The 12,177-nt window shown below is 34.8% G+C and overlaps 1 long non-coding RNA gene across 1 annotated transcript in view; it reads right to left on the minus strand.

Annotated features, from left to right (window-relative positions):
- Positions 1-376: 376 nt before the first annotated feature.
- The window catches only part of LOC110207886 (uncharacterized), a 59,677-nt gene continuing 47,876 nt past the window's right edge, over positions 377-12,177 (minus strand). Inside the window, exons 2-4 of the long non-coding RNA XR_002324342.2 lie at positions 8,623-8,830; positions 6,174-6,254; positions 377-1,139 (exon numbers count right to left, since the gene is read on the minus strand). This is a non-coding gene — a long non-coding RNA (uncharacterized LOC110207886). The remainder of the gene's footprint in view (positions 1,140-6,173; positions 6,255-8,622; positions 8,831-12,177) is intronic.

The raw sequence follows: 12,177 nt of genomic DNA on the forward strand, positions 1-12,177 counted from the left end.
AAAATTTGTGTTATCTGGAATTTTTCTCTCTAAGATGTACTAGAAACTAATGTTGCTGATAATCCTTAACTGAATACAAATGTTTAATTGTGTAATCCATGTACGGAACTGACTTTGCTGGGGCCTTCAGCAACCCCTCCCCTACTAGCCAGTCATTCTGTACAGAAAGAAGAGATCATATCATTAAGTTTATGTGTTAAAATTTAAAAAAACCTAGCTGGACATAGCTATTTGTGGAAAATTAAAATGTGCTTACTCCCGTGAAGTATGAAAGTGCTTATTGGTTGCAGCCATTCCTCCTATGCCCCCTGCTATAAAATTACTGACAAATCTCACAGGAAACACAGGGGAATAACAAAAGAGAAATCACATAGGATAATTATTAAACTTTATTTAGCTAGAATGGTAGACATATACATACGTACATACATAGAGACAAATATATTGTAACGTATATATGTATAAATACCCTCAGTTTTTCTTTTCTTTATACTTCAAAAGCACAAACAAAAGCATGGCTTAATCAGAGCAAATAAAGCAGTATACGAATCTCATTTTAGATCTGATGTGACTTCTGTTTAGCTTTATGGCCCAGTATGCCAGTTAACAAAGGCTTTTTGAGGTCGTTTTGAAAGCAACAAGTTTTATTGGAAGGTAAGACTTCTTAATGTTATTATTATTATTATTGTTATCATGGCATCTTATTAGCATTACTGTTACTGACTGTGATTATTTAAAAGATTGTACTTTATGTGCTAGCTTTTTTGTGCTAATCTAGGCATTGTGTTTGGAATTTTTCACTTATGGGACCTGAGAGGAGAAAACATCTGATCAAAATTAATGATATGGGACCAGATAGAAGTATGGCCATTAACTGCTAAAGATAACACCAGAAAAGTGGAAAAGAGAACCAGAAGTATTTAGGGGAAAATACATATTAATGTATTGTTCACAGTACTTCACCTTAGGAACCTTCATAAAATTGTTTTCCTTTGCAAGAACTTTAGAGTGCATTGACTTGTTGCTAAGCACAGCATTCATTTCATGCCTGGAACAGCCACCCTTTTTCTCAGAAAGTATTTGAATCCCCCCGAGAATTTGAAATTGAAGGCTTCCTTCATTGTTGCTTAGATGAAACTCTGATGAAATAAAAAGAGAACATAATTCACCTTCCTACAGCATTAATCTACTTTTACCACATATGTGTTCTCATTTAGTATAGGGGTCAAACCCTATTGATTTCCTCACAATTACCATTGGAAGCCACCCTGGTTTAATACTCATTTCAATTCAATTTGGGTGTTCGTTGTTTATTGATTTAACTGTAAGTGAATTGTGCCTGGAATAGAAATCTTAACAGCCAACATCTAGATTGGAAACATGGAGCTTAAAAGTCTCCTTCTGACCCCTTCAACCATCTCCTGAACCAGAGAATAGTTAAAGGAGGAGGGAGAGGATGAATATAACATAGACTCCCTCAGAAGTTCCTGCTATGATGAGATGAACTGACATTACCATCAGTTTTATTCTTTTCTTCCTTTAATCATAAAGACATTCAGGTGGCTCAGATTATGATTATATCTAACTTTTTATCTCAGTATTCCATCTTACTTCTAAAAGATTCATGTACTTCCTTGCATTTGAAGAATCCCAGACAAGAAACAGAAGGAAAAGACTAAGTGAGTAAGACATTTGCATTTGGTTGGATTTAGCAAAGTGTACACACATTCCAAATGACTCATGTCCTTGGATTGCTAAAAACACTCAAACAAGGAAGGCCTCCTCTCTCTCTCTCTCTCTCTCTCTCTCTCTCTCTCTCTCTCTCTCTCTCTCTCACACACACACACACACACACACACACACACACACACACACATTCTGCAAAGCAAATTATCAACCTCCAAATCCCAGGATCAGATGAAAATATCAGATGATATTTTGAGAACCTGGGATTTATTGTATCTGAGAGCTCTGTCTATTGATAGATATTACAAATTTAAAATATATGACCTTAGAGAATTGTCTGAGGTTTACAAAAGTTAACTGATTCTCCCATTGTCACAGTATTAGGGGAAAGGTTTGAATTCAGGTCTTATAAGCTTCAAGTCCAGAACTCTATGTAGTACATTAAAGGTTCCTCTCAGATAATCAATCTATCAACAAAACATTTTATGAAAAAATATTAAATGGAACTTTTTTTTGAATCTGTCATCTAATGCCTTAAGACGTATGTTGTGAGCCTTATGCCAACGCTTGATGAATATTCCAAGTCAACATTAATAAGGGGCTATAATAGCACTGTTATTAACAAGATTATTAATTCTTTTTTAAAAAAGCTTTTATTTTTGCCCCTTCCCTCACCCTTCACTGAGCAATTGTTTTCTCCACACTTAATTAATGTAATATCTTTTCCTGTATTCTCTGCAGTCCATGGCTCACCATTTTATGTTAAACTTACTTAGAGTGAAGTCAAATGTAGTAAAAACTTCATTTATTGTGAACTTGAACTAAATGCCAGATTATCTTCTTGTAGCAATATGCTAATTACTATTGTAGTTACACAAGATCAGTATTGCAAGTCCATTTTGACAGGAGTAGAACTCTCCAAGGAATTTGATAGTTGGCAGGGAATATAATTTACCATTGAGAACAGGGGTTCTTAATCAGAGGTTTGCTAAGTTTTTTTATTTTATTTTAAAGGCATTTTAATATATTTATAATTAGTTTGCTTTGCATCTTTATTTTATTTAATGCTTTTAAAACCTTTTTATTTCCCTGAGAAATAGCCCAGAGGCTTCTTTACACTAATACAAATGGGTCCATGACATAAAAAGGCTAAAAACTCTTGATTTAGTATTTCCTGGTAATTTCATGCTTTGCAGGAACTTTTTTTTTTTTGAGGGAAATTCTCTTGGGGAGTTGATAATGATGGCTGTTGGAGCTTTAAATCATGGAGCAAACTATTCCCAAGTGAAAATATGATACATTTTTTGTTGTCTGTAGAGTGTGCTGTTTAAGAAGAGATTAAGTAATTTACACCTGCCAATAAGAATGCTGCTTTCATGGCTTAGAATTACAGTGGTGATGCTTAGTGTTCCCTGAGAAAGAAATTTTAGAGTTGCTCACTTGAATTAGAGGACTTCGTGGTCCTATTTTATATGTCTTAAGCCTTATCCTAACAACCAAATTATAAGATGCTTTAGATGTTTTTTTTTTCCAAATGCAATGCATAGTATGTCACTCAAACAGAGCTTGTCTTTTGATGACTGATTAAGAATGTCCCAATGGTAATATGAGCATTTTTTCCTCATTAATTGTCATCTAATGCACTGATTTTTCCAGTAAATGCCAAATCCCTTAGCATCTCCTAAATTGTACTTGCCTTGATTTGATGTCACAAAGAGTTCTTTGGTATGTGTGATGCTGGTCAGTGTCAGAGTTAAAGTCATTCTCAGACTATCTGATAAAGGATTTACCTTCTCTTATTCCATACAAGGTTCTACCACAGATGGGATACCCAAGGTCCAAGGAATTAAAACCTAATATATTTTCTGAGCTTTTCATGTTTTTGTTTTTATTATATTGACAGTGGGATAAGATGAAGGACAGGAAGAAAGCAGAATTTTAGTAATTACAGATTTAAAGTTATGAATATCCTCTCTAGGGAAGAACCAATGTAGTGAGAGTTGGTGGACAACTGCTTAGCATGATAAGGTATACTGGAACATTCTGTCTACCTCCAAATCCTCAAATCTTGTTATTGCAAATGAATCTGATACCATTAAAGTCCCTCCTTTTAGTAAATGCAACATCTCTAGCAAGCTTCTTTATTAAATTAATATACCTTAGCTAGGGAAAGGGAGGAACTAACATAGTAGCACAGATTTTTTTTTTTATTATATTAACCAAATATCACCATGGAAAGTAGCAAGGAACAGAGACCTTATGGACTGCCAAGACTCACTAATTTTATCTTTGTAACATGTCTGGAATGTGACCCTTTATCTCTTCTGACACTACCATCCCTCTGATGTAGGTCCTCATCATCTTGTGCCTGGAATATTGCAATAGTCAGCTATTGAGTCTGCCTGCTTCAAGTCTTTCCCCAAAAAATCTATTCTGTTTCAGCCATCAAAGTGATTTTCCTAAGGCACAGGATTGACCATGTCATACCTCTACTCAGTAAATTCCAGGAATAAATACAAAATCCTCTGTTTGACATTCAAAGCACTTTATAACCTTACACACACATACACACACACACACACACACACACACACTCACACACACACACACCTTTCTAACCTTCTTACACCTTACTCCCTGCCATGTGTTCTTTGATCCAGTGACACTGGCCTTCTGGCTGTTCCATGAACAAGACGCTCCATATCTTCACTACAGGACATTTCTCTGACTAGCTGACATCCCTTTCTCTGCTCTATTGTCTTCCTTAGCTTCCTTTCAGCATCAGCTGAGGCATCATTTTTCTTTTTTCAGTAAGCCTTTCTCAACCCTTATTAATTCTAGTGTCTTCTATTAATATTATTTCTTATTTATCATGTATAAAGATTATTTTTATATATCTGTTTTCATGTTGTCTCCCCCATTAGATTGTGCACTTTGGGGGGGACTGTCTGTTATCTTTTTTTGTATCCCCAGTGTTTAGCTCACTGCCTGGAACATATGTGTGCTTAATAAAAGTTCATTGATTAATGATTGTTTGCCTGGGACACAGGGCATGCAAATTTTGATAAAGACTACATGGAAAAGTCCCTAGAGAATGAAAGTTTGAAAAGTCTACATAAGCTACACATATTTCTAAAATTTTCCTAAGGAATCAATTTAAATCAATTTGCAATAAAAATGAAAAGGCTTGATTCAAGTATTTGTTTAAAAAAATTCCTGTGTCCCTTAAATATCTTAACTATTTTTGATTTTAGGTTCATTCAGCTACAATTTTGTACAACTCCCTTGGCTTACAATATGTTCCTTTTTATGTTCCAACATCATATTTATTTTGGGACAAAAGTGCAAGGGATGTGGCAAGAAAAAGCTTTGGTTAGTTGTTGACTCAGTGGAGAGGCAGGAACATGTAGCGGAAAATCCCTGGATTGGAAATCAGAACCTCATGTTCTGGTTGTGTCTCCACCACTAGCTAGTCATCCAACCTTAAAAAAATGTCCCAAACTGTTTGCAACAGCATTTCAAGCCATGGAGAGGAAGTCTTATTAATTTATAACCATCCTCTATTTACTACAATGCTGTGGCACTCATATTCATTACAGAGCCCACATGAATGCCTTGAGTTCTCAGATAAGAACTGATAGTAGCAGAGTGGTTGGACTTGGAGTCAGGAAGACCTGAATTCTAATCCAGTACCAAACACTGCACAGCTGTGTGATCTGGGTCAAATGCCTTACATCTCTTTGCCTCAGTTTCCTCATTTGTAAAAGGGGAATAATAATCCCACGTATATCCCAGAGTTGTCATGAAAATAAAATGAGAATTATTGTAAAATATTTGCGATCTTTGAAGTGCTATATACATTCTAGTTATTATTAGTGTAACTATTTTATTAAATAAGGCAAAATTGCCACACAGTATCCATTACCTCTCTTGGGAATATCCTCAGGTCAACATATAATTATCATCAGTAACATGTATCCTATTACTTTTCATTCACTCCAAAAGTTGTATTATTCAATGTAGACCTTGGGTTTGAGGAGCTCTTTAGTTAAAAGAATTTGATGATTTTCCATATATTACCTCACATCCCTGGTAGGGAAGTCCAGCTTTGTTATTTTAGCTGTACTCAACTGCCATTTGTAGTTGGTACATGAAAGACCTTGTCAAGAAATCTTTACCAGTTAAAATTCAGTGGAAGAAGAATTGACCATATAATAAAGATATCTGAATTTGTGTTCCTGATGTTGTTGCTGTTGTTATAAAGCTTTAGCTAAGTCATTTGCTTTTGGTGTGCATCAGGTTCCTTGTCTATGACATGAAAGGCTTGGGTAACATGATCTTTAGGTCCTTGACAGCTATATTCTGCACTTCTGTGTGCATTGTTAGTATCTTGTTTTATAGCTGGAAATGATTGTCTGCCTCATATTAGAAAACATGATGCATATGGTATGATACAGATTCAAAACTGTATGGGATTTTAGTCTGACCTGCTTTGAGAAAACTGCTGAAAGTCAGTCTCAGAAGCAGATCCAGAACTTGCTCTGACATCTCCACTCCAAAAATATTACCTGAAGAAAAAAAAATGTCACATTTGTAGTCTCTTTTACTTTTTAAGTAGGAAAAAAAATAGAATGAGTAACAGTGGAGGAAATCTCCTTCCAGCTCTCTAATCAGAATTTTCACACTAAACAACATTTTTAGACAGACTCTTTTTAGATGGTTTTTAAATATTTCCAAGTATTACAAGGCAACTTTTTTTTTAAAGACCCTATCTCACTCAGGCTAGAAGTGCAGTGGATATTAATTTTCCAGCAATCCCTACTGATGACACTACTGATCACCATGGGAGTTTTTATGTGCTCCATTTCTGACTGAGACCAGTTTGCCTTTCCTTAGCCCACATTTTGCCCCTTATTTCTGTAGCCTTTCTGTATTGCTGATGGATTTATCATGGACAATCAACTTAATCTACTGCAGCTCAGAACTCTAGCTCTAATAGAGAACCATTAGCCTCAGATTAACTTGGATTAGAGGTATGGACCATCTTGCTCTACCTATAAAACAACTTTCAAGAAGTATGATGGGGCATTCAATACTTGACTTCTGATAAATGATTCTATTTTATTGCTATTTTCATAAAACAGAAACCAGTTTATCCAGAAGTTATTATCTTAGATGAAATGAAAATTAAGAAATAGTTTTTATTGAGAGCCCTATATCCTACAATGGGATAATGTTCTTCTCTGATTTGTTTCTTACTCCACTTTATGAATTTGAGATGTATTAAAGAACAAATATATATATATATATATATATATATATACATTTTATATCAGTAGGTTTTTTCCCAGAGTCATTTCCTCAAGTTTATCTGAAGAACATTTTGCTAGGATGGTTTAATGTAATTTGGTGATTTTAGGCCACACATTTAGAACAGGAATTCTACTGTACTTGATTTTTTTTCTTTTATTATATTTTCCCTTATATCCAATGTGGGATATTTTAGTACTTGATTTTTTTCCTCTTTTATTATATTTTACCTTATGTCTAATGTGGGATGACACATTTTCCTACTTAAGACTGTTTACCACCATGTTGATGCCTGCCACCAACCATCCTTATATAATTTTTAATTCCTAGCAGATTTCAAAATAATTTTGATTTAATAGTAGCTCTGTAAAATAAATTATAGATGGCTAATATATGGTCCCTGATTTACCCATTTATTATAACTTAAATATGGTTTAAAAAATTTCAATAGCAGACTCATTCTACCACAAGGGAAAAATGCTTGTTAAGTGGAAGTATGTTAGAATATAACCTATCTTCATTAAGTATTTTGCAATTCGATAGTACTGGTGAATATCCCAAAGTGAAGAAATATTTGATTTCAGAAGTTTCCAGATAACATTTTCACATTTCCAACCTCCTGTTACATTTTGAGAAGGCCCAAATTTTACACACTCACATTCATACCTGCTCTATCAAAAAGAAACCTGACTGATGTAAAAATGAATGCAATTTTTATAGTCTTTTTTTATGGTCAAAACATATAACTTTTGGAAATGTGTTTTTATAAAAAACTTCTACTTTCACAGTTTAACTGCCTTTTTTGCTTGTTAAGCATCAAATAAAAAATGGCCTCATAAAAACAGATTATTGTTCTCTACAAAATGGACAAAAGAAAAAGAATAAATTTAAATAGGAAGATTCAGAGTAAATGCAAATAGTATTCTTGGTAGAAGACTCACAACAATGGACATAGACTGAATCCCCCCAACTTCCTTTAAAAGGAAGATAAATTTATAGATATGATGGGTCAGACTGTATCCCTTACACAGTATAGCACTTGCTAGTAGTCCTTCTAGTCATGTCCCATCTTCATTAGCTGGTTGGTTCATCCTGTCATTCATAACTATTCCAGGAGACAAGTCACATGAGTAAATGGAAAACTTGCTGGCAACACTATCCCATTAACTTCCTAACATATTTTAGTTTCCACATAGCCCCCACTGTAATCATACTTGCTGTTGCTGTAACCTATCATGCTTACTTATGCATAGATTTGGTTACCTCACTCGTCTACTCCAAATTCTTCTGTGGTTCCCTCTTGCCTATGGAATAAAATTTAAACTTGTCTGACTGGTTCTTAAGACCCCCAACAATTTGTCACTACCCTACATTTGCAATGTTACTTCAATACTTTGGAATTTGGTGCTACTGGGAAATAGTTCAAAGTAAAAAGATAGTTGTATTTAGAAGACTCCAAATAAAACAACCACCTTCCTAACCTTTTGAGAAGGGCCAAACTTTATCCACTAGAATGGATTATTCCCTTTCAATGTTCTATATGCATTATTTACTGATCCCTGACCTCATCCTCAATTTGCATATGTTGCTTTTCATGGCTGAAAAGTACTTCCCCCACATTAATACCTGATGAAATCTTTAATTTGCAAGTCACTTAATCTCTTGAAATCTCAGTTTTCTCAACTTGAAAATGGGTTTAATAATCTGCATTGTAATTCTGGTCAATACCACAAGGATGCCATAAAAGAAGCAGGGAATCTTGAGGGCCTTGGTTCTGTAGTCTGACTGTGACTTCCATTCAGGCTTCAGTATAAACCAATTTTGAGTCAAGACCCTGGGAGGAGAGAAAATAATGAAGAAAAAAAAAATAGATTCTTGTCATTATACTGAACCATCTAGTCAAAGACATGAAGATTAAGTCCTGGGAAGATTTTTACATTTTCTTTCTTCCAATCAAGGAGTTGGAAGGGCACTCATTCAAGAATATCGTGCTTTTTCAGAAACAAGTTAGATCTAGTAACTACTGGTTCAAGGTATTTTTGTTTGTTTTCCATTAGCAATTATCTTTGGCTTAAAATGTTCCAAGGAAGAAGTTACTATCCATGGTGCTATCATCCTGGACAAGGCTCTTCAATGGTTCCCTCTTTCAGTTGAATAAAATTCAAACTTCTTTGCCTCATTTTTAAGACAACCTGAAATCTGTCCCTAGACAATGATGGCCAACCTGTCCACCATTCCAATGGCCATAGCTACTAGGGGAATAAGACTGGCAAACCCTATATAAACCTCTGCAAAATCACTGAGCAACATGGATCAGCCTTGATGCATCTGATCCCTGTCCCGGGGTTACTGGCATCATCCCAACTTCTATGGTTAAGAAGCAAATAAGATGGCTGGTAACAGCTACTACATTTCTGTTATGGGCTATACTGTCACTCTAGGCAACTTTGCTGTAGTTTTGATGTCATCTCCAAAACTTACAAATAGCTGACCACCTCTCTTTAGAAAAAAACTGTATTCATTGTTCTCCAATAAACATCTTGTAAAGATACATGTCTGTACAGAGAACCTAGGCAACTGCTGTTGATATTACGTGCTTTTGTGTTAATGAAAAAAATGGTAATTATGCTTGGTTAAAAGCATAGTGTAAAGCCTACTTTACAGGTTAATGTGAGGTTCAACTTAGAATACACAAATGTAAAACTCCTTACAAACCATAAAGCACTTGAAAATAGCAGATATTGTTTTCTATTTTCAAAGCCAATTCAGCTGCCACTTCCACTCTGAAGTCTACCTCAAGCCTACTTGATTTTTCAAATGTGAAATCTTCAATGGTTTCACCCTTCTTTATTAAAGTGCATTCAAATTTATATTCTAAGTATTTGTGAATATTTATTATATTCTATACTAGATATTTAATGTTCCTTGCATGCAAAAACTATATCTATTTTAACTTTGCTTGTTTTTCAAACCTAATGCAGCACTCTGAAGAGATTAGATCTTTAATAAATGTTTGTCTAATTGAATTAAAATGTACTAACCTTTACATTAATGACATATAAGTAAATAAATGCATTCTGAAATTTATGGAGATTTCCCAGATGGACAGATTTGCTTCCTTTTAACTTCATATCTAGAATCTTCTTGGAATTTAATTTAAAACTTGAGATACTTATAATAATCTGGACACACTGTCTCTCCTAATATCTCTGAGAGTGTGTGGTATTTTGAATAGACATAGGAAACTCAGAAGTAAATATAAATTCTTTCCTACCTTCTGTTCTACCCTCTGGCCATATAATACAAAGTCCTTATCAAGCTGAGAACTGTTCTTTTGAGCCTTACTTCCATGGCACCTTTCATTTTCTTCCTTAGGTACTAGGTTTATTCTGTCCTTCTATATGGAAGGAAGATATGTCAACTTCACCGAATGAAATTTGTAACATGCTTTGTCCAACCAAAGCCTGTTTTGCTTACTTTCCAATTTTCCTGTCTATTGAAGAAAGCAATACTACAAGCTATCTGAGTCATAGATATGCAATTTAGAGCTAGGAGGGAAGGTGTTGTTCAACCTTCTCTTTTGAAATATGAGAATATGGCAAACCAAGAAATTGAAGTGTTTTGCTCAGTCACACAGGGACTTGAAGCCAGAGAATCTTGGCTATAGGACTTACCTTCCAACAAATACATTTGGCTTGCCTCAAACTTTTTTTTCCCCTAGTTATACTTATCTCCTAAGAATTAGAATGACTCTAGTCATTTGTTGCAGTACACTCATCTCTCCCTTCTCTATCCTTTATTCCTCTCCACCTCATCCACATTTGTCTCAATTTACAGCAAGTGGGAAATATTTTCTAAACCAAAAGATGTGCCATTAGTCAAGATTTAAGAGGAAGAAGATTACAGGGCTTTGTCTTAGCCAAGTATAATTGTAGCCTCCAAACTCACTTCCACAGCAGAGTGCTTCCACATTCTGAAGTTTTCTGTAGTACACTGAATCTACAATATATTGAATACATAGAATGTTTCCCAGAGAACTCAAGAATCCATTCTCTTTTGTATTGTACAGGTTGGTCTGTAACTCCAATTAAATAATCTCATGTTGGTTTATAACTGTTTCATCTCCCCCTGCAAAGTTAAGTGATGCGTCTTTTTATTTAGTGTTGTATCTGGCATCCCAGAGAAATACACTCCTCTTTGCTAATTGAGCCTCCATCACCTATATTTCCCTTCCTTCATTCCAGAGGTGGGGGACTACAGTACAGAACACCGAATATAATGTTGAATTTGGTTGATTTGTTGTTTTATTTTGCTGTATTTATCTCTGTCTTTGATTCCTTTTTCAGTAAGGGATGAACATGTGGGAAAAGAGGTAGAAAAACATACTAAGAAATACTGTATTAAAAAAAAAACAATGTCCATACATTACAATAAATTGTGTCATGTACTAAAACATCTAGAATAATTTGGGTCATTTCCCAGATTATGTAATGATACCAACCATTCACATGGGAGAAAAATATTTTTATTCACTGCCACTGTAGCATCATAGGTTTTAGAGCTGAATGAATCCTTATTGATGCCTTAATATATACCTTCGTTGTAATGATGGAGAAATTGTAATGCTGAGTTTGACTGATTTTCCCAAAGAAACAGAGGAAATAGGATTATAGATTTAGAGCTGAAAGTGACCTTAGAGTACTAGATCTCATTTTTTCAGATGAGGTACCCAAGGCTCAGAAAGGTCAAATGGCTTGCCCCATGTCACATGGATAACAAGTGGCAGAATCAGTGTTTGAACTAAAGTTGGCTCTTTCTAAATCTAATGCTTTTGTCACAGTACCATACCGGTAGCAACTAATGCTGATCAGATTTAAGGTCTGATATTCAGGAGGTAATGGACACAGAGCCCTACTTGGTGTCAGAAAGTCCTGGGTTTGAATACCACATCAGATACTTACTAGCTATGTGAATCTTAGCAAGTCAGTCAGATTCTGTGGGCTTCAGTTTCCTCTTCAGTAAAATGAGACTTAGCCTCAATGTCTTCCAAAGTCTGTTTTACCTCTAAATTTATGAGTATATAATCTTACAATTATAAATCTTTACCACTAAACAACAGTGAAACGTATAGTTAAACTAGTTTGTCATAAAATCTTGTTACATTGTTAAATTAATATATGT

The sequence above is a fragment of the Phascolarctos cinereus genome, unplaced genomic scaffold (genome assembly GCF_003287225.1).
Source record: "Phascolarctos cinereus isolate Bilbo 61053 unplaced genomic scaffold, phaCin_HiC Scaffold_4;HRSCAF=312, whole genome shotgun sequence".
Lineage (NCBI taxonomy): Eukaryota > Metazoa > Chordata > Mammalia > Diprotodontia > Phascolarctidae > Phascolarctos > Phascolarctos cinereus.